Source organism: Ranitomeya imitator, chromosome 1 (assembly GCF_032444005.1).
Source record: "Ranitomeya imitator isolate aRanImi1 chromosome 1, aRanImi1.pri, whole genome shotgun sequence".
NCBI classification, from domain to species: Eukaryota; Metazoa; Chordata; class Amphibia; order Anura; family Dendrobatidae; genus Ranitomeya; species Ranitomeya imitator.
Window position 1 is genome coordinate 839,612,311 of NC_091282.1, and position 24,750 is coordinate 839,637,060.

Here is a 24,750-nt window from a genome sequence, read left to right on the forward strand (position 1 = left end):
ATCAAAAAAGGACAAAAAAAGGACCAAAAAAAGGACCTGCGTTTTCTGCCAAGAGCTGCAGTTTTTTAAAAAACAGTCCTGAAAAAAAAAGGATGGAAATCAGGAACGTGTGAACATACCCTAAAGCCAAGACTTTACAAGAAAGAGCTTAGAGCATGTGTTAAATCCTAAGGCGGGTTTCAAATAATAACCTGCCCAATCATCATTTCTCCTGATCTGAAGTAGTTAGCTCAAGCCAGAGAACCTGGCTGTAAGGCAGTCATTCCAAACCGAGCAAGAATTATGTTTCACAGATATTTCAATCCAGCATTTGTATGCAAGATTCTGTGTAATGTGGTTTTGATGTGTGTGAAATACATACTGTGCTTGGATCGGAATAAATGGCCCGACTGCCAGGTCCACTAACCTGCAAAACAGCAAGTGTAGGACAGCACCACACCACAAACGTTCCCTGCCCTAAGGTAAATTGGACGATTCAGGAGATCATTACATTTCCGAAAATAAAGTGGTGACACTCATCATATTACGCATTAATCTACTATGTTGCATTTGAGGCAGACACGTATCTATCAGAATACAAGGAAAGTGCCAAGTTGGAATTGGTTTTCCATTTTAAAATGATGCGAGGACCTTTGCAAATTGATCATTTGTATTGCAAGGTTTTTCCAAACAGAAGTAAAAAAGAGAAAAAAAAAATCATGTATATTTGGACATAAAATACAATAGTAATAGTCACATTAACTGTATATTGCCTTAAGGGGGGGGGAAGCAAAAAAACCCAAAAAAACTTGCAAACACTACTCGAACTATTGTCATCTAAACAGTCTCTTTCCACAAATTCAAATGGTTTTCTTATGGTTTCCAGAGTTTTAGAAGGCCATCTTCACTGTAGGTGCCAATCAAATTCTGGTGAGGATGATGGGCAATTCCAATGACATCTTTCTCATGCACCTAGACAGGAAAATAATATTTTTTTGTCATTAAAAGATACAATATTGACAAAATTTACACTGTGGGTTTTATTTTGCACTATATTATACATAATGTGTGAATGGTATATTTAACAGAATATTGCATGTTATACCAGTCCCATAACATCCTACATATAACAATGGTGTACATAGCACATACAGTATACAGGAGAATAAGTGATGGTATATGATATGCTAATATTCTATAGTCATAGTATATCTACTATATAATAGTCTAAGGCCGGCTTCACACTTGCGAGTTTTACGGACGTAAGAGCGCAGAAACTACGTCCGTAAAACTCGCAAAAAATACGGCACAATTAATCTCTATGCCCCTGCAAAACGCCCACGACCAATCAGCGACGGCCACAGTCCGGCGGCAATATGGCCGCTCTTTCCGCCCCGCAGTCAGTGCTCGCTCCGTACTCCCCTCCAGTCAGCCCTCACACAGGGTTAATGCCAGCGTTACCGGAGTGCGCTGTAATGCACTCCAGTTACGCGGCTATTAACAGTGTGTGACCAACTTTTTACTATTGATGCTGCGTATGCAGCATCAATAGTAAAAAGATCTAATGTTACAAATAATAATAATAATAAAAAAAAAGTTATTCTCACCCTCCGACGTGTCGCCCTGTCCTCGGCAGTGCAAGCGGCAGGTTCCAGTGCTAAGGATGGTATGCGAGAAGGACCTGCCATGATGTCACGGTCATGTGACTGCGACGTCCTCACAGGTCCTGCGCTCATACCAACCATGGGACCTGAAGCTGCCGCGTGCACCGCACACAGGCGACAGGACTACAAGGGGCCCTCGGAAGGTGAGTATATGTTTCTTATTTATTTGGGCAATATACTACGTGACTGGGCAATACAGGTCCTTCTCAAAAAATTAGCATATAGTGTTAAATTTCATTATTTACCATAATGTAATGATTACAATTAAACTTTCATATATTATAGATTCATTATCCACCAACTGAAATTTGTCAGGTCTTTTATTGTTTTAATACTGATGATTTTGGCATACAACTCCTGATAACCCAAAAAACCTGTCTCAATAAATTAGCATATCAAGAAAAGGTTCTCTAAACGACCTATTACCCTAATCTTCTGAATCAACTAATTAACTCTAAACACATGCAAAAGATACCTGAGGCTTTTATAAACTCCCTGCCTGGTTCATTACTCAAAACCCCCATCATGGGTAAGACTAGCGACCTGACAGATGTCAAGAAGGCCATCATTGACACCCTCAAGCAAGAGGGTAAGACCCAGAAAGAAATTTCTCAACAAATAGGCTGTTCCCAGAGTGCTGTATCAAGGCACCTCAATGGTAAGTCTGTTGGAAGGAAACAATGTGGCAGAAAACGCTGTACAACGAGAAGAGGAGACCGGACCCTGAGGAAGATTGTGGAGAAGGACCGATTCCAGACCTTGGGGAACCTGAGGAAGCAGTGGACTGAGTCTGGTGTGGAAACATCCAGAGCCACCGTGCACAGGCGTGTGCAGGAAATGGGCTACAGGTGCCGCATTCCCCAGGTAAAGCCACTTTTGAACCATAAACAGCGTCAGAGGCGCCTGACCTGGGCTACAGAGAAGCAGCACTGGACTGTTGCTAAGTGGTCCCAAGTACTTTTTTCTGATGAAAGCAAATTTTGCATGTCATTCGGAAATCAAGGTGCCAGAGTCTGGAGGAAGACTGGGGAGAAGGAAATGCCAAAATGCCTGAAGTCCAGTGTCAAGTACCCACAGTCAGTGATGGTGTGGGGTGCCATGTCAGCTGCTGGTGTTGGTCCACTGTGTTTCATCAAGGGCAGGGTCAATGCAGCTAGCTATCAGGAGATTTTGGAGCACTTCATGCTTCCATCGGCTGAAATGCTTTATGGAGATGAAGATTTCATTTTTCAGCACGACCTGGCACTTGCTCACAGTGCCAAAACCACTGGTAAATGGTTTACTGACCATGGTATTACTGTGCTCAATTGGCCTGCCAACTCTCCTGACCTGAACCCCATAGAGAATCTGTGGGATATTGTGAAGAGAAAGTTGAGAGACGCAAGACCCAACACTCTGGATGAGCTTAAGGCCGCTATTGAAGCATCCTGGGCCTCCATAACATCTCAGCAGTGTCACAGGCTGATTGCCTCCATGCCACGCCGCATTGAAGCAGTCATTTCTGCCAAAGGATTCCCGACCAAGTATTGAGTGCATAACTGAACATTATTATTTGTTTTTTTTTTGTTTGTTATTAAAAAACACTTTTATTTGATTGGATGGGTGAAATATGCTAATTTATTGAGACAGGTTTTTTGGGTTATCAGGAGTTGTATGCCAAAATCATCAGTATTAAAACAATAAAAGACCTGACAAATTTCAGTTAGTGGATAATGAATCTATAATATATGAAAGTTTAATTGTAATCATTACATTATGGTAAATAATGAAATTTAACACTATATGCTAATTTTTTGAGAAGGACCTGTATACTACGTGACTGGGCAATATACTACGTGACTGGGCAATATACTACGTGACTGGGCAATATACTACGTGACTGGGCAATATACTACGTGACTGGGCAATATACTACGTGGTTGGGCAATATACTACGTGGCTGGGCAATATACTACGTGGCTGGGCAATATACTACGTGGCTGGGCAATATACTGCGTGGCTGGGCAATATACTACGTGGGCTGTGCAATATACTACGTGGGCTGTGCAATATACTACGTGAATATGCATATTCTAGAATACCCGATGCGTTAGAATCGGGCCACCATCTAGTCATATATAAAAGACAATGTTCTACATCACATCTGATCATCAGGGGGCAGAGGCTTCAGTTCCTGCTGCAGTCTAAGCCTCCTCCCTGAAACAAAGTGTCATCAGTGACCTCCATTTCAGGGTCCGGGCTAATCCATGCTGAGCATGCTTCAGTTTTTAATTCTAATGGATGCTCAGTAGATTATTGTCACTGTGCACTGTTCTTCTCTCTGCACAGTGACAATAAGCTCTCTTGGTCTGTCATTGTACAAGGTGAGTAAAGAATGAGCGAGTAGAGACCAATGCCCCAGCAAGAAATAAAAAAAAATATTAAAGAAAAAAAAAGTAAAAATGAATTTGGATCACTCTACTTCCCACTTTTCCTCATTAAAAATACATTTTAAAAATAAATACCGTATATACTCGAGTATAAGCCGACCCGAGTATAAGCCGACCCCCTTAATTTTGCCACAAAAAACTGGGAAAACCTATTGACTCGAGTATAAGCCTAGGGTGGAAATGCAGCATTTACCGGTGAATTTCAAAAATAAAAATAGATCATTATTTCCCCATAGCTGTGCCATATAGTGCTCTGCACCGTTCATTATTTCCCCATAGCTGTGCCATATAGTGCTCTGCACCGTTCATATTTCCGCATAGCTCTGCCATATAGTGCTCTGCACCGTTCATATTTCCCCATAGCTCTGCCTTATAGTGCTCTGCACCGTTCATATTTCCCCATAGCTCTGCCATATAGTGCTCTGCACCATTCATATTTCCACATATCTGTGCCCTGTATGCTCTGCACCGTTCATACTGCCCCATATCTGTGCTCCATATAGTGCTCTGCACCGTTCATACTGTCCCATAGCTGTGCCCCATATAGTGCTCTGCACCGTTCATACTGTCCCATATCTGTGCCCCATATAGTGCTCTGCACCGTTCATACTGCCCCCATATCTGTGCCCCATATAGTGCTCTGCACCGTTCATACTGCCCCATAGCTGTACCCCATATAGTGCTCTGCACCGTTCATACTGTCCCATATCTGTGCCCCATATAGTGCTCTGCACCGTTCATACTGCCCCCATATCTGTGCCCCATATAGTGCTCTGCACCATTCATACTGCCCCATATCTGTGCCCCATATAGTGCTCTGCACCGTTCATACTGCCAGCATATCTGTGCCCCATATAGTGCTCTGCGCCGTTCATACTGCCCCATATCTGTGCCCCATATAGTGCTCTGCACCGTTCATACTGTCCCATATCTGTGCCCCATATAGTGCTCTGCACCGTTCATACTGCCCCCATATCTGTGCCCCATATAGTGCTCTGCACCGTTCATACTGCCCCATAGCTGTGCCCCATATAGTGCTCTGCACCGTTCATACTGTCCCATATCTGTGCCCCATATAGTGCTCTGCACCGTTCATACTGCCCCCATATCTGTGCCCCATATAGTGCTCTGCACCGTTCATACTGCCCCATAGCTGTGCCCCATATAGTGCTCTGCACCGTTCATACTGTCCCATATCTGTGCCCCATATAGTGCTCTGCACCGTTCATACTGCCCCCATATCTGTGCCCCATATAGTGCTCTGCACCGTTCATACTGCCCCATATCTGTGCCCCATATAGTGCTCTGCACCGATCATACTGCCCCCATATCTGTGCCCCATATAGTGCTCTGCGCCGTTCATACTGCCCCATATCTGTGCCCCATATAGTGCTCTGCACCGTTCATACTGCCCCATATCTGTGCTCCATATAGTGCTCTGCACCGTTCATATTTCCCCATATCTGTGCCCCATATAGTGCTCTGCACCGTTCATACTGTCCCATATCTGTGCCCCATATAGTGCTCTGCACCGTTCATACTGTCCCATATCTGTGCCCCATATAGTGCTCTGCACCGTTCATACTGCCCCCATATCTGTGCCCCATATAGTGCTCTTCACCGTTCATACTGCCCCATAGCTGTGCCCCATATAGTGCTCTGCACCGTTCATACTGTCCCATATCTGTGCCCCATATAGTGCTCTGCACCATTCATACTGCCCCCATATCTGTGCCCCATATAGTGCTCTGCACCGTTCATACTGCCCCATAGCTGTGCCCCATATAGTGCTCTGCACCGTTCATACTGTCCCATATCTGTGCCCCATATAGTGCTCTGCACCGTTCATACTGCCCCCATATCTGTGCCCCATATAGTGCTCTGCACCATTCATACTGCCCCATATCTGTGCCCCATATAGTGCTCTGCACCGTTCATACTGCCAGCATATCTGTGCCCCATATAGTGCTCTGCGCCGTTCATACTGCCCCATATCTGTGCCCCATATAGTGCTCTGCACCGTTCATATTTCCCCATATCTGTACCCCATATAGTGCTCTGCACCGTTCATACTGCCCCATAGATGCTCCACATAAATCTGTCCCGCTGCTGCAATAAAAAAAAAAAAAAAAGCCATACTCTACCTCTCTTGATTGCAGCTCCCGGCGTCTCGTTCCGGCGTCCGGTCCCGGCGTCTCTCTGCTCTGACTGATCAGGCAGAGGGCGCCGCGCACACTATATGCGTCATCGCGCCCTCTGACCTGAACAGTCAGAGCGGAGCGGAGCGACGCCGGGAACATGGAGCGGCGCCCGGCGGCTGGAACGTGGACAGGTGAATATGTAATACTTACCTGGTCCCGACGTCCGGCTCCTTTCCCCGCACAGCTGGTCTTCGGTGCCGCAGCTTCTTTCTCTATCAGCGGTCACCGTTACCGCTGATTAGAGAAATGAATAGGCGGCTCCACCCCTATGGGAGGTGGAGCCGCCTATTCATTTCTCTAATGAGCGGTCCCACGTGACCGCTGAAGAGGGGAAGAACTGCAGCACAGAAGACCGTGGGACGGCAGGGGGAGCGCCAGGATCGCTGGGACTAGGTAAGTATACCTCAGCGCCCTCACCCGCCGACCCTGCCACCCACCTTGACTCGAGTATAAGCCGAGAGGGGCACTTTGAGACCAAAAATTTGGGCTGAAAGTCTCGGCTTATACTCGAGTATATACGGTAGATGTTATTGCTGCATCCGTTAAAGTCTGGGCTATCAAAATATAAAATTAATCAACTCTTATTGTAAATCTCAAATGACAAAGAGACGCGTCATCCACACAAAGCAGCAAGAAAACCAAAACCAGCGACACCCATCGGACAGAACCGCGCTGCAGAGGAATATAATAAAAGTGATTTTTCTGCTCTTGCAGGTCAGGTTAGGGCCAGATATATAGCATTATAGAATGATGTATATCAGCCCTGAAAAGTGATGGCCGTATCTCTTATCGGCCAAAACTGGTGATAGGTTCACTTTAACTGATTAGTTTTAACCCCTTTGTGCCATTAGACGTACTATTGCGTCCATGTGGGGTGGGCTTTACTTCCCAAGGACGCAATAGTACGTCATATGCGATCGGCAGCGCTCACGGGGGGAGCGCCGCCGATCGCGGCCGGGTGTCAGCTGTTTATCGCAGCTGACATCCGGCACTATGTGCCAGGAGCGGTCACGGACCGCCCCCGGCACATTAACCCCCGGCACACCGCGATCAAAGATGATCGCGATGTGCCGGCGGTACAGGGAAGCACCGCGCAGGGAGGGGGCTCCCTGCGGGCTTCCCTGAGCCCCCCGCAGCAACGCGATGTGATCGCGTTGCTGCGAGGGTCTCACCTCCCTCCCTGCTCCCTCCAGCCCCGGATCCAAGATGGCCGCGGATCCGGGTCCTGCAGGGAGGGAGGTGGCTTCACAGAGCCTGCTCAGAGCAGGCACTGTGAAGCAGCCTGCACTCCTATCAGATCAGTGATCTGACAGAGTGCTGTGCAAACTGTCAGATCACTGATCTGTGATGTCCCCCCCTGGGACAAAGTAAAAAAGTAAAAAAAAAAAATTTCAAATGTGTAAAAAAAAATAAAAAAAAATATTCCAAAATAATGAAAAAAAAAAAAAAAATTATTCCCATAAATACATTTCTTTATCTAAATAAAAAAAAAAAAACAATAAAAGTACACATATTTAGTATCGCCGCGTCCGTAACGGCCCGACCTATAAAACTGGCCCACTAGTTAACCCCTTCAGTAAACACCGTAAGAAAAAAAAAAAAAAAACGAGGCAAAAAACAACGCTTTATTATCATAACGCCGAACAAAAAGTGGAATAACACGCGATCAAAAAGACAGGTATAACTAACCATGGTACCGCTGAAAACGTCATCTTGTCCCGCAAAAAACGAGCCGCCATACAGCATCATCAGCAAAAAAATAAAAAAGTTATAGTCCTGAGAATAAAGCGATGCAAAAATAATTATTTTTTCTATAAAATAGTTTTTATCGTATAAAAGCGCCAAAACATAAAAAAATGATATAAATGAGGTGTCGCTGTAATCGTACTGACCCGAAGAATAAAACTGCTTCATCAATTTTACCAAACGCGGAACGGTATAAACGCCTCCCCCAAAAGAAATTCATGAATAGCTGGTTTTTGGTCATTCTGCCTCACAAAAATCGGAATAAAAAGCGATCAAAAAATGTCACGTGCCCGAAAATGTTACCAATAAAAACATCAACTCGTCCCGCAAAAACCAAGACCTCACATGACTCTGTGGACCAGAATATAGAAAAATTATAGCTCTCAAAATGTGGTAACGCAAAAAATATTTTTTGCAATAAAAAGCGTCTTTCAGTGTGTGACGGCTGCCAATCATAAAAATCCGCTAAAAAACCCGCTATAAAAGTAAATCAAACCCCCCTTCATCACCCCCTTAGTTAGGGAAAAATTAAAAAAATGTATTTATTTCCATTTTCCCATTAGGGCTAGGGTTAGAGTTAGGGCTAGGGTTAGGGCTAGGGTTAGGGCTAGGGTTAGGGCTAGGGCTAGGGTTAGGGCTAGGGTTAGGGCTAGGGTTAGGGCTAGGGTTAGGGTTAGGGCTAGGGTTAGGGCTAGGGTTAGGGTTAGGGCTAGGGTTAGGGCTAGGGTTAGGGCTAGGGTTAGGGCTAGGGTTAGGGCTAGGGTTAGGGCTAGGGCTACAGTTTGGGTTGGGGCTAAAGTTACAGTTAGGGTTTAGATTACATTTACGGTTGGGAATAGGGTTGGGATTAGGGTTAGGGGTGTGTCAGGGTTAGAGGTGTGGTTAGGGTTACTGTTGGGATTAGGGTTAGGGATGTGTTTGGATTAGGGTTTCAGTTATAATTGGGGGGTTTCCACTGTTTAGGCACATCAGGGGCTCTCCAAACGCGACATGGCGTCCGATCTCAATTCCAGCCAATTCTGCGTTGAAAAAGTAAAACAGTGCTTCTTCCCTTCCGAGCTCTCCCGTGTGCCCAAACAGGGGTTTACCCCAACATATGGGGTATCAGCGTACTCAGGACAAATAGGACAACAACTTTTGGGGTCCAATTTCTCCTGCTACCCTTGGGAAAATACAAAACTCGGGGCTAAAACATATTTTTTGTGGGAAAAAAAAAGATTTTTTATTTTCACGGCTCTGCGTTATAAACTGTAGTGAAACACTTGGGGGTTCAAAGTTCTCACAACACATCTAGATTAGTTCCCTGGGGGGTCTAGTTTCCAATATGGGGTCACTTGTGGGGGGTTTCTACTGTTTAGGTACATTAGGGGTTCTGCAAACGCAATGTGACGTCTGCAGACCATTCCATCTAAGTCTGCATTCCAAATGGCGCTCCTTCCCTTCCGAGCTCTGCCATGCGCTCAAACGTTGGTTTCCCCCAACATACGGGGTATCAGCGTACTCAGGACAAATTGGACAACAACTTTTGGGGTCGAATTTCTCCTCTTACCCTCGGGAAAATACAAAACTGGGGGCTAAAAAATAATTTTGGGGGGAAAGATTTTTTTTTTTAATTTTCACGGCTCTGCGTTACAAACTGTAGTGAAACACTTGGGGGTTCAAAGCTATCACAACACATCTAGATGAGTTCCTTAGGGGGTCTAGTTTCCAAAATGGTGTCACTTGTGGGAGGTTTCTACTGTTTAGGTACATTAGGGGCTCTGCAAATGCAATGTGACACCTGCAGACCATTCCATCTAAGTCCTCATTCCAAATGGAGCTCCTTCCCTTCCGAGCCCTCCCATGCGCCCAAACAGTGGTTCCCCCCCACATATGGGGTATCAGCGCACTCAGGACAAATTGGACAACAACTTTTGGGGTCGAATTTCTCCTCTTACCCTCGGGAAAATACAAAACTGGGGGCTAAAAAATAATTTTGGGGGGAAAGATTTTTTTTTTTAATTTTCACGGCTCTGCGTTACAAACTGTAGTGAAACACTTGGGGGTTCAAAGCTATCACAACACATCTAGATGAGTTCCTTAGGGGGTCCAGTTTCCAAAATGGTGTCACTTGTGGGAGGTTTCTACTGTTTAGGTACATTAGGGGCTCTGCAAATGCAATGTGACACCTGCAGACCATTCCATCTAAGTCCTCATTCCAAATGGAGCTCCTTCCCTTCCGAGCCCTCCCATGCGCCCAAACAGTGGTTCCCCCCCACATATGGGGTATCAGCGCACTCAGGACAAATTGGACAACAAATTGTGGGGTCGAATTTCTCCTTTTACCCTCGGGAAAATACAAAACTGGGGGCTAAAAAATAATTTTTGTGGGAAAAAATTTTTGTTTTATTTTTACGGCTCTCCATTATAAACTTCTGTGAAGCCCTTGGTGGGTCAAAGCGCTCAGCACACATCTAGATAAGTTCCTAAGGGGGTCTACTTTCCAAAATGGTGTCACTTGTGAGGGGTTTCTACTGTTTAGGTACATTAGGGGCTCTGCAAACGCAATGTGACACCTGCAGACCATTCCATCTAAGTCTGCATTCAAATGGCACTCCTTCCCTTCTGAGCCCTCCCATGTGCCCAAACAGTGGTTCCCCCCACATATGGTGTATCATCGCACTCAGGACAAATTGGGCAACAAATTTTGGGGTCCAATTTCTCCTGTTACCCTCAGGAAAATACAAAACTGGGGGCTAAAATAATAATTTTTGTGGGAAAAAAATTTTGTTTTATTTTTACGGCTCTGCATTATAAACTTCTGTGAAGCACTTGGTGGGTCAAAGTGCTCACCACACCTCTAGATAAGTTCCTTAGGGTGTCTACTTTCCAAAATGGTGTCATTTGTGGGGGGTTTCAATGTTTAGGCACATCAGTGGCTCTTCAAACGCAACATGGCGTCCCATCTCAATTCCTGTCAATTTTGCTTTGAAAAGTCAAACGGCGCTCCTTCCCTTCCGAGCTCTCCCATCCACCCAAACAGTGGTTTACCCCCACATATGGGGTATCCGCGTACTCAGGACAAATTGTACAACAACTTTTGGGGTCCAATTTCTTCTCTTACCCTTGGGAAAATAAAAAATTGGGGGCAAAAAGATAATTTTTGTGAAAAAATATGATTTTTTATTTTTACGGTTCTACATTATAAACTTCTGTGAAGCACTTGGTGGGTCAAAGTGCTCACCACACCTCTAGATAAGTTCCTTAGGGGGTCTACTTTCCAAAATGGTGTCACTTGTGGGGGGTTTCAATGTTTAGGCACATCAGTGGCTCTTCAAACGCAACATGACGTCCCATCTCAATTCCTGTCAATTTTGCATTGAAAAGTCAAACGGCGCTCCTTCCCTTCCGAGCTCTCCCATCCGCCCAAACAGTGGTTTACCCCCACATATGGGCTATCAGCGTACTCAGGACAAATTGTACAACAACTTTTGGGGTCCAATTTCTTCTCTTACCCTTGGGAAAATAAAAAATTGGGGGCGAAAAGATAATTTTTGTGAAAAAATATGATTTTTTATTTTTACGGTTCTACATTATAAACTTCTGTGAAGCACTTGTTGGGTCAAAGTGCTCACCACACCTCTAGATAAGTTCCTTAGGGGGTCTACTTTCCAAAATGGTGTCACTTGTGGGGGGTTTCAATGTTTAGCCACATCAGGGGCTCTCCAAACGAAACATGGCGTCCCATCTCAATTCCAGTCAATTTTGCATTGAAAAGTCAAATGGCACTCCTTCGCTTCCGAGCTCTGCCATGCGCCCAAACAGTGGTTTACCCCCACATGTGGGGTATTGGCATACTCAGGACAAATTGTACAACAATGTTTGGGGTCCATTTTCTCCTGTTACCCTTGGTAAAATAAAACAAATTGGAGCTGAATTACATTTTTTGTGAAAAAAAGTTAAATGTTCATTTTTATTTAAACATTCAAAAAATTCCTGTGAAGCACCAGAAGGGTTAATAAACTTCTTGAATATGGTTTTGAGCACCTTGAGGGGTGTAGTTTTTAGAATGGTGTCACACTTGGGTATTTTCTATCATATAGACCCCTCAAAATGACTTCAAATGAGATGTGGTCCCTAAAATAAAATGGTGTTGTAGAAATGAGAAATTGCTGGTCAACTTTTAACCCTTATAACTCCCTAACAAAAAAAAATTTTGGTTCCAAAATTGTGCTGATGTAAAGTAGACATGTGGGAAATGTTACTTATTAAGTATTTTGTGTGACATATCTCTGTGATTTAATTGCATAAAAATTCAAAGTTGGAAAATTGCGAAATTTTCATAATTTTCGCCAAATTTCCGTTTTTTTCACAAATAAACGCAGGTTATATCAAATAATTTTTACCATTGTCATGAAGTACAATATGTCACGAGAAAACAATGTCAGAATCACCAGGATCCATTGAAGCGTTCCAGAGTTATAACCTCATAAAGGGACAGTGGTCAGAATTGTAAAAATTGGCCCGGTCATTAACGTGCAAACCACCCTTGGGGGTAAAGGGGTTAATTTTATATTTTTTACCATTAAAACATTAATACATTATATTTTTTTCATTTGTTAAAAAAAAGTGTTTGTTTATATGACATTTCCTTTAAATGTAGAGGACTCAAATGCTCATCATCTGATGACACTATCTTGCCACTTCTGTGAAGTACCACTTCCGAGCTGCCACTGCTTGCTGGCCCGGTGGATGGGATTACTAATGTAAAGGACTACAAGTCCTTTCAAGGATACTGCCTGCTACTAGCGGCCTCCCAGACCTTCAATTACAAAGTGCAAGGTCCTACTGAAATTACCTCCCATTTTCACAGAAATCACTTATCTGCTACTGACACTGCACAATCTGCTGCCCAGCATGAGACAATGGCCCTGTGGAGATGGCAAAGATGGAGAGACAGGAAGAAGTGGTAACAGCAGGCACAGAAGAGATCAAGGTCTCTCTTGTCTACTATAAACTAGAAGAAAATTAATAACCACGTTTAGATGTGAAACTACTTTACATTTTCTGCGTCTCTCACAAAAGATGCAGGACTGCAAAGACATTTGTCATTAGCTTCTTATGATGAACATCCAGACAGCTTTCAGTGAAATGTTGGCACAAAGTGTGAACAGGAATGGGAGACATTTTCAGAATGATAATAAAAAAGAAAAAGTAAGAGAAATACCCTGTCGAAATCTTTGCTCACTGTCAAATAAATGGTTAACAGTTGTCATATTTTACAAAAAAAAAAAAGTTTTGACCATGAAAGTGTCTTCACTTACAGTTAAAGTTCTCTCCAGCTTGCCAGTGACTGTGCTGAAGCAGTAGAGCACAAAATCCTCTCCAACACAGTAAATCCACTCCCCTCTGGGCGATAAAGTGCAGCACACAAAGTCACCACCTTCTCGCTTACCGGAGCTGAAGCTTCTTACAATCTACATGGCATTAAATAGAAAACGGCACTATTAGGTTACACAAAGCATCACTTTACAACCATGAATAACATGGCCCACTGTTCCCAGAGCTTAGCTGGTAGTCAACTGTCTACAGCTCTTTCTTTACCCATTGTACCTATGCTCTAGTACTTTGCCTCTTCTTACCTGTGCTCAATGCAGAAACTGGACCTTTAGTGTACTGGGTCTAAGTACCTTATAATCTAAAACACCGGGATATATGGAGCCCCTGCCGAAAAGTAGAATTTGTGTGTTTCTATTATACTTTTCCTCTGATTTTCCTGCTCCTGACATTTGCTTAAAAAAAATAATGTAAAATACTGAACATGGCCTGATGATAAGTGATAACTTATTGATTGGTGGTGGTCTCACTTCTGGGACCCGCACTGATCAGCCCAAATGTGGAACTTTTATCCCCATTAGAAGGGAGCTCATGTGCGACTCGACCACTGATCCATTCATTCCCTCAGTGGCTGCACTTGGCTTTTTCTGGAAGCCCCAAATAGCATGAATGGATCTGCAGACAGATATCCCACCTGCCGCTGCATTTTAAAATGGGGATCAAAGTTCCCTATTCTTCAGATCTTTGAGGTTTCCAATGGTTGGATTTTTCCATGAGAGGGCGGTGGGTCTGTGGAAGGTTTGAGGGGTGGAGGCGGAGCTAGGGTGGAGCCTGGGTGGAGTCTCAAGGAGGCCCGAAAATGTTGCCAGTATGGGGCCCTGAAATTCCTGGTGGCAGATCTGTTCACAGGCCACCGTACTGTGAGGTCATCGCGTGACCTCATGGTACCATTGTAACCATCGGGACCCACGATTCTCATTGCAGGGGTCCGATGATTGCTAAGGGGGTCCTGTGACTCCCTCACAACAACTTGAATACCGCTGTCGAGATTGACAGCGGTGTTTAAGGGGTTAATCGCAAAGCTGGCCTGGTCCAATACTGTAGAGTGTCAGATGTCATGCACAGCTGACAACTGTGGGAATCGCTCAGCGGTGCTATTCCCTTATTCGCCATTGCCATTTTAAAACGGCAATGAGGGAATAAAGCCCCTTAATGACCGCCGTTTTAATGCATATTGGCGGTCATTAATGGGTTAACTCAAGTGGACCCAAAACACCATAACAGCCATACATACTGACATAAAAGGAAACAGCCATTGCTAGTAAGAGAGTGTGGACAAGATAATATTTCACCCTGTAGAAGGGCAAATTGATGATAGAAGCTCAGTGGAAAGACTATTGTTTATAGGGAAGCTGTCACCAGGTTTGGCCAATATAAGATACGGCCACCGCCTTTCAGGGCACAGATACAGCATTCTATAATGTACTGGACCGCCATGCAGGTGAGTATAATAAAACTTATTTTTCTTATCTTTCAGGTCGGGTAGGGGCCAGATATACATTATTATAGAATGCTGTAGATAAGCCATGAAAGGCGGTGGCCATATCTTATATCGGCCAAGCCTGGTGACAGGTTCCCTTTAAGACTCGTTCATATTGTTTTATTTTATAGCTTGATGAAGTAACTAGTGTACTATTCTTTTTAAAAACTAGAAAAAGGACATGTCTAGGGATGTAATAATAAAACATTGTTACATGTATATTTAAAAAGAATACTGATTTTTTTTTTTAGTTTGGTATTAAACATACCGGTATATGATTAGGATGAGGCTGCATTTAGATAATCACTCTTCTAATTATGATCGTACGGAGATTCCAACTTGAATCCATGAATAAATGTAACCAAGAACACAAGTAACACATATGCAATTTTTGGAATAATTTATAACATATAGTTTTCCCAAAATCGCGTATCAAAATTTAGAATTTGACTCCTCAAAAACAAAATATCAACAAACATTCACTTGTGACATATCAAATTGAAGCCTGTACAATTCTGAACAAAACGCTGGCTCCTCCATCTCTTTATCTTAATTCTAGCCCAAGATATGATAATAAATGTAAAGTCGTACAAGCACAAAATCCTGGCTTTTTCGAAATTTTAGGAATCTATAAAAAATTAAAGAAGATAAAAATTCAAAACGTATTATTTTAATTCACTAAATTATCACTTCAAAAAACACCAAAGAAAATAAATATCCCAAGATGTCAGGTGAAAAAATGCTCAGATTTGGATGAGCTGACATGGAATGACCGTTTTTGGGATTGTTCCCTGGTTTGCTGTCCCTGCGTCCTCTGTCACACACCCCATCACATGAGTTTTATGGAACATTTTTTTAACCCGTAAAATTAAAGTAAGATGAATGATATTGATAATAATATTGTAATATTGTTGATAACATTCAGTGAGATATTGATTAAAATCTTACATTTCAGGGGGGGTGTACTCATTTCTGCTGAGCACTGTCCATTTGACACGTGTAGCTGCAACTCTGCGGTCGGATATAAGTTTTGTCAGTATTCCTATGACACGAGTCCCTGTACTGGACCTTGTGTAAATTTGGGGGTGTATTGCCCACTACTTGCAGCTTGTGATCATCAGTTCCGGTCGTCATAGTTACCATTTTCTACAAAATGGCAGGAACAATACTGCTGCCCTGCACAGCTTCATTTGTGTGTAACAGTTCCACTGCAGAATGTGAGCGATGACACAGATGCTTGGATGGACACTAACAGTTAAGGTCCTTGTAGTAAAGTCCATGTGGTGCCGGCAGTCACAGTGCCCACAACAAGGTGCCATCTTAGTTCCACCTTATAGAGGCTGGCCAAAAATCTCCCTAATGGCAGGAAGTGCTAAAATAGCAATCATTCTTAGGTTCCCTGCTGCTCCAGGGACCCCCAGGGGCTTGTGTCCACTTCCCTGCAGCAATAATGTGCCCTCCATGTGCACATGGCTCCTGCATTTACACATGGGCCTCAGTGGTAATGCGGGCATGTGACTAGCTGCAGCATGGATGGCTCAGACCAGAGGGCACCAGAGCAGCGGTGCTGGAGCCGTAAGGTGTTTATGAAGAATTGTTATTTTGTATTTGCTTCTTGTAAAGATCTTTCTAATGTCTCCAGTCACTGTATCCTCCGAATAGTTCCTTTCACCATGCCCCATAGCAATCCCAGCTTGTATCCTTCAGTGCCCCCAGAACAGTGCCAACCACAAGGCCACCATACACAGCCCACGAGCAAGGCCAACCTAACTGTGTGGCCACAGGACCCCATTACAGTGCAGGCCGCACTAACCCTGTTATATCAGCCACACATCCTTCCATCTTGGCTGTTAGCAAGAGGTGACTGGATGTGGAGGGCTGTGCGCGGCAGCTGTGACATCAGAGATTGTCCTCACCCTCATTCCTCTACTATGACATCACAACAACGTCATCAGTTCCATTATGTCATAATAGCACTTGGAGTATAGAATGCTGAGAGCTGTAGTGCGGAGCATTAGTCAAGAAGAAGATCCTCCATGTAACCACCACAGTCATCGCTCCAGGTTAGTGCTGACATTTCACAATTTGGCAGATATATACTGCCTCAGTGCCCAACACAGGACCCCCTTCTTTCCACCTGGGGCCCGTGGCGCAGTCACCAGAAGACGTGAGATCCACCTCAGAGAGACAGCCACCAAGCCTGTTCATACCATAACGATACATACCTAAGGTATCCATGGTTATGGTTAGGTATCCATGGTCACTGATGAACTGGTGACAGTTATCTAGTTGCTAGTGGTCGTAACTATGGATACCTAAGGTCCTGCAATGCCTGGACATGAGGGAAGAGACATAGCGAATAAATAAAAAAATCTATGCTGCATTTCTAATAGAAGGTAGTTGCTAATATTATTACACCTACTACATATTGGGATATAATAAACAGAAATCCAGACTCATATTTAAAGGATAACCAAGAAACGGGTCTCGGTCCTACACATACAACTCCAACCTGATCATGTTTCAAAGAGGAGGACACAGGGAGTGTTTAAAAGTTGGTATACAACATTTATTGAAAACTAGAAAAATCAATGAAAAACACACATAAATACAAAAATAAGGACACCATGAAATGGCATCCAGGACTATGTCAATAATAATCACACTTTTTCTAGTTTTCAATAAATTTATTGTTGTATACCAACTTTTAAACACTCCCTGTGTCATCCTCTTTATTACATATTGGGATAGGGTCTTGGAGATGGGAATACCCCTTTTAAGGGCCAGTGTGAGAGTACCCTAACACACTTTCTGGTTCCTTTCATTGGTTTCTTCACTCTTTGATTCTATGGGCGTTGCTTCATGGTTTTGCTGCCATCAGTTTGAATCTACAATTTCCACTTTCCAAACAGAACTGGAAAGACCACTGCAGGAACATGTGGGTCCAAACTTATGACTGGGGCTGATTATGCACCATCCCTCTAAACCAGGGGTCCCCAACTCCAGTCCTCAAGGCCCACCAACATGTCATGTTTTCAGGATTTCCTTAGTCTTGCCCAGGTAATAATTGCATCACCTGTGCAATGCAAAGGAAATCCTGAAAACATGACCTGTTGGTGGGCCTTGAGGACTGGAGTTGGAGACCCCTGCTCTAAACTTTCTCAAACAAGGAGAAGACTGATCAGAGATGCAGCCAAGATGCCCATGATCACTTAGATGAACTGCAGAGATCTACAGCTGAGGGGGAACAGTCTGTCCATAGGACAACAATCAGTCATACACTGAACAAATCTGGCCTTTATGGAAGGGTGGCAAGAAGAAAGCAATTTCTCAAAGATATCCATAAAAAGTGTCGTTTAAAATTTGCAACAAGCCACCTGGGAGACACACCAAACATGTGGAAGAAGGTGCTCTGGTCAGATAGAACCAAAATCGAACTTTTTGGCAACAATGACAAACGATATGTTTGGCGTAAAGGCAACACAGCTCGTCGCCCTGAACACACCATCCCCACTGTCAAACATAATGGTGGCAGCATCATGGTTTGGGACTGCTTTTCATAAGCAGGGACAGGGAAGATGGTTAAAATTGAGGGGAAGATGGATGGAGCCAAATACAGGACCATTCTTAAAGAAAACCTGTTGGAGGATGCAAAAGACCTGAGACTGGGACGGAGATTTGTCTACCAACAAGACAATAATCCCAAACATAAAGTAAAATCTACAATGGAACGTATCCAGGTGTTAGAATGGCCAAGTCAAAGTCCAGACCTCAATCCAATCGAGAATCTGTGGAAAGAGCTGAAAACTGCTGTTCACAACCGATCTCCATTAAACCTCACTGAGCTTGAGCTGTTTTCAGTCTCTCGATGTACAAAACTGATAGAGACATACCCCAAGTGACTCGCAGCTGTAATGCAGCAAAATGTGGCGCAACAAAGTATTAAATTAAAGAGGCCGGATAATATTGCACACCTCACTTTTCAGTTTTTGAATTTCCACAAAAATTTAAAATAACCAATAAATTTTGTGCAACTTCACAATTGTTTTCCTCTTGTTGATTCTTCACCAAAAATTTACATTTGGTATCTTTATGTTTGAAGCATGATATGTGGGAAAAGGTTGAAAAGTTCCAGGGGGCCGAATAGTTTCGCAAGCCACTGTAAGTGGGGCTTATACGGTATATAGGGAGTTATGTGAGTGCTCATATTGTATCTAGGTAGCTATTTGGGGGCTCATACTGTGTATAGGGGGCTATGTGGGCCTTATACTTTATATATGTAGCTATGTGGGGCTCATACTGTATGTAGGGGCTGTTTGTGAACTCATATTGCATGTACCTCTGACGTTTTCTGTGTACGGATGCGCATAACCTATCACATGATCTATCAAAAGGGATCATGTGACACGTGAAACATCTGGGGGTCCACACACTCTAAACTGCCCGGGGGCCTGGCTACTGTTAATCCGCCACTGATCTTAATCAATAGAGAAACCCCCCTTAACCATGTCTCCCTGTGTGGAACAACTGCGCCTGCAACCCCGATGCGAGTTTTGCGTCGGCTTCCTCAGGGGACTGTGATTAACTGTGTCTCATGACTAGCTTTAAATAGACACCTCCTCAGGTGTCAGATACTAAATGGTAGATGCCCTCAAGACATTGCATCACTTCCAGCATTCCAAATGATGCAGCTTGTCAGGGGTCCATTTATGGCGTTGAGTATCTGACACCTGTGGAGTTGTCTTTTTAAAGCTAGTCATGACACACAGATAATCACAGCCCCCTAAGGGTAGTAGTGTGATGGTCTAGGGCTGTTTTGCTGCTTCATGACCTTGAAGACTTGCTGTGGTAAATGGAACCATGAATTCTGGTGTCTAACAAAAAATCCTGAAAGAGAATGTCCGCTCATCTGTTCGTGACCTCAAGCTAAAGCGGACTTGGGTTATGCAGCAATACAATGATCCAAAACACACCAACATTTGCCCCTCTGAATGGCATTAGAAAAACAAAATTAATTATTTTTTCGTTTTTTCATTGTTCCTTGTGGATTACATCTGATGAAGAAAGAAGATGGATTTTAGCATTGGTTTTTTTTTGTCGTTTATCGTTGTTCTTTATGGATTACATCTGATGAAGAAAGAAGATGGATTTTAGCGTCAGGTATTTTTTCGTTTTTTCCTTGTACCTTGTGGATTACATCTGATGAAGAAAGAAGATGGATTTTAGCGTCGGGTTCTTTTTCTTTTTTTCGCTGTTCCTTGTGGATTGCATCTGATGAAGAAAGAAGATGGATTTTAGCAACGGGTATTTTGTCGTTTTTTCATTGTTCCTTGTGGATTGCATCTGATGAAGAAAGAAGATGGATTTTAGCGTCGGGTATTTTTTCATTTTTTCGTTGTTCCTTGTGGATTACATCTGATGAAGAAAGAAGATGGATTTTAGAGACAGGTAATTTTTTGTTTTTCGTTGTTCCTTGTGAATTAAATCTGATGAAGAAAGAAGATGGATTTTAGCGTCGTTTTTTTGTCGTTTTCCTTTTTTTTTATGAATTACATCTGATGAAGAAAGAAGATGGATTTTAGCGTCGGGTATTTTTTAGTTTTTTTCGCTTTTCCTTGTGGATTGCATCTGATGAAGAAAGAAGATGGATTTTAGCGTCGTGTTTTTTGTCGTTTTTCGTTGTTCCTTGTGGATTACATCTGATGAAGAAAGAAGATTGATTTTAGCGTCGGGTATTTTTCATTTTTTTCGTTGTTTCTTGTGGATTGCATCTGATGAAGAAAGAAGATGGATTTTAGTGTCGTTTTTTTTGTCTGTTTTTCGTTGTTCCTTGTGGATTGCATCTGATGAAGAAAGAAGATGGATTTTAGCGACGGGTATTTTTTCGTTTTTTCGTTGTTCCTTGTGGATTGCATCTGATGAAGAAAGAAGATGGATTTTAGCGTCGTTTTTTGTCTGTTTTTCATTGTTCCTTGTGGATTGCATCTGATGAAGAAAGAAGATGGATTTTAGCGACGGGTATTTTTTCGTTTTTTCGTTGTTCCTTGTGGATTGCATCTGATGAAGAAAGAAGATGGATTTTAGCGTCGGGTATCTTCGTTTTTTCGTTGTTCCTTGTGGATTGCATCTGATGAAGAAAGAAGATGGATTTTATCGTCTGTTATTTTTTCGTTTTTTCGTTGTTCCTTGTGGATTACATCTGATGAAGAAAGAAGATGGATTTTAGCATTGTTTTTTTTTTTTTGTCGTTTTTCGTTGTTCTTTATGGATTACATCTGATGAAGAAAGAAGATGGATTTTAGCGTCAGGTATTTTTTCGTTTTTTCCTTGTACCTTGTGGATTACCTCTGATGAAGAAAGAAGATGGATTTTAGTGTCGGGTTCTTTTTCTTTTTTTCGCTGTTCCTTGTGGATTAAATCTGATGAAGAAAGAAGATGGATTTTAGCATCGGGATTTTTGTCGTTTTTCGTTTTTCCTTATGGATTACATCTGATGAAGAAAGAAGATGGATTTTAGCGTCGGGTATTTTTTAGTTTTTTTCGCTTTTCCTTGTGGATTGCATCTGATGAAGAAAGAAGATGGATTTTAGCGTCGTGTTTTTTGTCGTTTTTCGTTGTTCCTTGTGGATTACATCTGATGAAGAAAGAAGATGGATTTTAGCGTCGGGTTTTTTGTCGTTTTTCGTTGTTCCTTATGGATTACATCTGAGGAAGAAAGAAGATGGATTTTAGCTTCCGGCATTTTTTCTTTTTTTCGTTGTTCCTTGTGGATTACAAATGATGAAGAAAGAAGATGGATTTTAGCGCCGGGTATTTTGTCGTTTTTCGTTGTTCCTTGTGGATTGCATCTGATGAAGAAAGAAGATGGATTTTAGCGCCGGGTTTTTTGTCATTTTTCGTTGTTCCTTGTGGATAACATCTGATGAAGAAAGAAGATTGATTTTAGCGTCGGGTATTTTTCATTTTTTTCGTTGTTTCTTGTGGATTGCATCTGATGAAGAGATTTTAGCGTCTAGTATTTTTTCGTTTTTTCGTTGTTCCTTGTGGATTGCATCTGATGAAGAAAGAAGATGGATTTTAGCGACGGGTATTTTTTCATTTTTTTTCGTTATTCCTTGTGGATTACATCTGATGAAGAAAGAAGATGGATTTTAGCGTTGGGTACTTTTTCATTTTTTCGTTGTTCCTTGTGGATTGCATCTGATGAAGAAAGAAGATGGATTTAAGCGACGGGTATTTTGTCGTTTTTCGTTGTTCCTTGTGGATTACATCTGATGAAGAAAGAAGATGGATTTTAGCGTCGGATATTTTTCGTTTTTTCGTTGTTTCTTTGGGTTTGCATCTGATGAAAAAAGAACATGGATTTTAGCGTCGGGTAATTTTTCGTCTTTTTCACTGTTCCTTGTGGATTGCATCTGATGAAGAAAGAAGATGGATTTTAGCGTCGGGTTTTTTGTCGTTTTTCGTTGTTCCTTATGGATTACATCTGATGAAATAGAAGATGGATTTTAGCGTCGGGTATGTTTTCATTTTTTCGTTGTTGCTTGTGGATTACTTTTGATGAAGAAAGAAGATGGATTTTAGCGATGGGTATTTTGTCATTTTTCATTGTTCCTTGTGGATTGCATCTGATGAAAAAAGATGGATTTTAGCACTGGGTAACTTTTTGTTTTTCGTTGTTCCTTGTGGATTACATCTGATGAAGAAAGATGGATTTTAGCGTCGGGTATTTTTCCGTTTTTTTCGTTGTTCCTTGTGGATTGCATCTGATGAAGAAGGAAGATGGATTTTAGCGGCGGGTAATTTTTTGTTTTTCGTTGTTCCTTGGGGATTACATCTGATGAAGGAAGAAGATGGATTTTAGCGACGGGTATTTTTTCATTTTTTTTTCGCTGTTCCTTGTGGATTGCATCTGATGAAGAAAGATGGATTTTTGCGTCTGGTTTTTTGTCGTTTTTCGTTGTTCCTTGTGGATTACATCTGATGAAGAAAGAAGATAGATTTTAGCGTCGGTTTTTTGTCGTTTTTCGTTGTTCCTTATGGATTACATCTGATGAAAAAGAAGATGGATTTTAGCGTCGGGTTTTTTGTCGTTTTTCGTTGTTCCTTGTGGATTGCATCTGATGAAGAAAGAAGATAGATTTTTGCATCAGGTTTTTTGTCGTTTTTTGTTGTTCCTTGTGGATTACATCTGATGAAGAAAGAAGATGGATTTTAGCGTCGGGTATTTATCGTTTTTTCCGTTGTTTCTTGTGGATTGCATCTGATGAAGAAAGAAGATGGATTTTAGAGACAGGTAATTTTTTGTTTTTCGTTGTTCCTTGTGCATTAAATCTGATGAAGAAAGAAGATGGATTTTAGCATCGGGATTTTTGTCTTTTTTCGTTTTTCCTTATGGATTACATCTGATGAAGAAAGAAGATGGATTTTAGCGTCGGGTATTTTTTTAGTTTTTTTCGCTTTTCCTTGTGGATTGCATCTGATGAAGAAAGAAGATGGATTTTAGCGTCGTGTTTTTTGTCGTTTTTCGTTGTTCCTTGTGGATTACATCTGATGAAGAAAGAAGATGGATTTTAGCGTCGGGTTTTTTGTCGTTTTTCGTTGTTCCTTATGGATTACATCTGAGGAAGAAAGAAGATGGATTTTAGCGTTGGGCATTTTTTCTTTTTTTCGATGTTCCTTGTGGATTACAAATGATGAAGAAAGAAGATGGATTTTAGAGCCGGGTATTTTGTCGTTTTTCGTTGTTCCTTGTGGATTGCATCTGATGAAGAAAGAAGATGGATTTTAGCGCCGGGTTTTTGTCATTTTTCGTTGTTCCTTGTGGATAACATCTGATGAAGAAAGAAGATTGATTTTAGCGTCGAGTATTTTTCATTTTTTTCGTTGTTTCTTGTGGATTGCATCTGATGAAGAGATTTTAGCGTCTAGTATTTTTTCGTTTTTTCGTTGTTCCTTGTGGATTGCATCTGATGAAGAAAGAAGATGGATTTTAGCGACGGGTATTTTTTCATTTTTTTCGTTATTCCTTGTGGATTACATCTGATGAAGAAAGAAGATGGATTTTAGCGTTGGGTATTTTTTCATTTTTTCGTTGTTCCTTGTGGATTGCATCTGATGAAGAAAGAAGATGGATTTAAGCGACGGGTATTTTGTCGTTTTTCGTTGTTCCTTGTGGATTACATCTGATGAAGAAAGAAGATGGATTTTAGCGTCGGATATTTTTCGTTTTTTCGTTGTTTCTTTGGGTTTGCATCTGATGAAAAAAGAAGATGGATTTTAGCGTCGGGTAATTTTTCGTCTTTTTCACTGTTCCTTGTGGATTGCATCTGATGAAGAAAGAAGATGGATTTTAGCATCGGGTTTTTGTCGTTTTTCGTTGTTCCTTGTGGATTACATCTGATGAAGAAAGAAGATGGATTTTAGCGTCGGTTTTTTTGTCGTTTTTCGTTGTTCCTTATGGATTACATCTGATGAAATAGAAGATGGATTTTAGCGTCGGGTATGTTTTCATTTTTTCGTTGTTGCTTGTGGATTACTTTTGATGAAGAAAGAAGATGGATTTTAGCGATGGGTATTTTGTCATTTTTCGTTGTTCCTTGTGGATTGCATCTGATGAAGAAAGAAGATGGATTTTTGCATCAGGTTTTTTGTCGTTTTTCGTTGTTCCTTGGGGATTACATCTGATGAAGGAAGAAGATGGATTATAGCGACGGGTATTTTTTCATTTTTTTTTCGCTGTTTCTTGTGGATTGCATCTGATGAAGAAAGATGGATTTTAGCGTCGGGTTTTTTGTCATTTTTCGTTGTTCCTTGTGGATTACATCTGATGAAGAAAGAAGATGGATTTTAGCGATGGGTATTTTTTCATTTTT

At 42.0% G+C, this 24,750-nt stretch overlaps 1 long non-coding RNA gene across 1 annotated transcript; it reads right to left on the reverse strand.

Annotated features, from left to right (window-relative positions):
• Nucleotides 1-685: 685 nt before the first annotated feature.
• Nucleotides 686-13,471, reverse strand: LOC138658157 (uncharacterized). The gene is made up of 2 exons (XR_011317366.1): nt 13,323-13,471; nt 686-951 (listed from the first exon to the last, which is right to left on the reverse strand). It is a non-coding gene; the product is annotated as an uncharacterized lncRNA (long non-coding RNA).
• Between the last annotated feature and the right edge of the window lie 11,279 nt (nt 13,472-24,750).